The following is a 1,941-nucleotide window of genomic DNA, read 5'->3' as shown; positions in this document are numbered from 1 at the left end:
GTGGGGAAATTTAAGTAAACTATTGTATTTTACAGTGGGACTACAGGTGCCAGCATGCCTGCCCTTTGGCACTTGTGGAACTACAAGTGCCAGCAGACGGGCGGCACCTGTACCCCCACTGTAAAATAAATAGTTAAAGACAAAACACACACACCGTGACTAGTAAAATTTTATTACACACACCTACCCATTCACACATACTTACCTATACTAGATTTCATACTCACCTATATCCTGGCGCTGGTCTATCTATAGTGCCTGCCACAGCACTGCCAAATCCAGGTCCCCCTTACCTGGTTTGGTGGTGCTGGGGTCCGGGCTGGCAGGGGACAGCGGGCGGGAGATTCCCGGCGCCCACTGTCAGCCGTTCTCCTCCTTCTCCGGCAGCTGTGTGCAGGCGGCCGCGGCTTCAATAGAAGCGCCTGCCGCTCTGCTAAAAGATTTAAAGAGACAGGCATGAAATAGGAAGTGCTGATTGGGGGCTAAATTGAAATCTGACCTGTATAAGGAAGTGGTACAGGAAAAAAGAGAGAATTCCGCACAGAACTCAAAGTAGGGATAATAGTAGTAATTATTAGTAGAAACCAACCATTAGATTTTTTAGATACAACTGTATCAATAATTTTTGTTGGTGGTGCTCCCACAGCCCAGTATTACATATGTAGAAAGGAAAAGAGGGAAAGAGAGGGCTAGTCGCTGGGGCACTCTTATTGACAAATGTCCACTTTAAATAATATTTGCTAGTTAATTATTTAAGATGATAACAAATCCACCCTACATAGCACAAATGTTGCACAACCATATATGAGCTGCAGATAGAAAAGAGTTGGGTAATTTGAACACATTAACAATGGATAATCCAACACAATTCCTATCATTAAAAATTAACTTTTAATCAAAGTTGTATTAAAATCAATATCCCTTCAAACAAAATATAAGAATGATCAATTTAGGGCGAAAATATGTGTACTAAATAGTAAAATCCCCACATGTATTCATATATACATGTGGATAGGTAAATACCCTGGTCGTAGATAGAATAATAATAGTGATACCAATATCCTATTATCTGGATATATGTAGATCGTAATAATGGTACTGAGTTGCCACTCTGCTGAGTTACCAAACCGTCCCAATCCACCTCCAGTATTAGTAACCTACAGCACCTGGTATTCCCAAGTGGTCTCCCATCCAGGTACTAACCAGGCCCATAACTGTATAGCTTCCAAGATCGGACGAGATTGGGCGTATCCAGTATGGTATGATTGTAGATAATTGCCCAACTGGGGAGTGTGAATACCCAGGTACACACAGCGTAAGAGTGTATGTAGGACTACCTCACCAGAGAAGTCCACTTTGTTAAATAATGCACAGTATCAATGAAAGTATTGCATGAGCGTACTTTAATTAAGAGTGCCCCAGTGACTAGCCCTCTCTTTCCCTCTTTTCCTTTCTACCTATATAAGGAAGTTCCTGGGAGCACTCCAGTGCCAGAGTATAGGCTCCATTACCATACTCCAGTGTTCCTGTGCATATCCTGATTATCGGTTCTGACCTTGGCTTTGTTCATGACTCTGATTCTGCTCGACCCCTCGTTCTGTGTTAGATATCTGGTTCTGACCTCGGCTTCTCCCTGTGACCCGTTTACACCTGCTCCCTGGTACCATCTAGTCCATTTGGTTCTGACCCGGCTCGTCGACTACTCTAAAGTCTTCTGTATTCCAACCAAGTTCGCCAGCACCTGTATAGGGAAACCTAACCTGAGGGCCGCAACCTGTGTGTCAGACGCAGCCAAGTCCATAACTTCTTGCGAGGTTCCCTGGTGAAAACCGCCAGCACATTAGACTCTGCGCCTCAGGAATAGGTCTAGCCAATTCCCTGAATACGGGTAGAATCCACAATCTGTCCGAGAGTTTGTGACAGTGTCTTGTACAGTACATT

General features: G+C 43.9%; 1 pseudogene; it reads right to left on the bottom strand.

The window, feature by feature from the left end:
• Positions 1-1,154: 1,154 nt before the first annotated feature.
• Positions 1,155-1,273, bottom strand: LOC148524846 (5S ribosomal RNA; annotated as a pseudogene).
• Between the last annotated feature and the right edge of the window lie 668 nt (positions 1,274-1,941).

Source organism: Taudactylus pleione, unplaced genomic scaffold (assembly GCF_031769625.1).
Source record: "Taudactylus pleione unplaced genomic scaffold, aTauple2 ptg000116l, whole genome shotgun sequence".
Lineage (NCBI taxonomy): Eukaryota > Metazoa > Chordata > Amphibia > Anura > Myobatrachidae > Taudactylus > Taudactylus pleione.
Note: the sequence above shows the minus strand (reverse complement) of the source record. Positions and strands in the feature narration are given on the sequence as shown.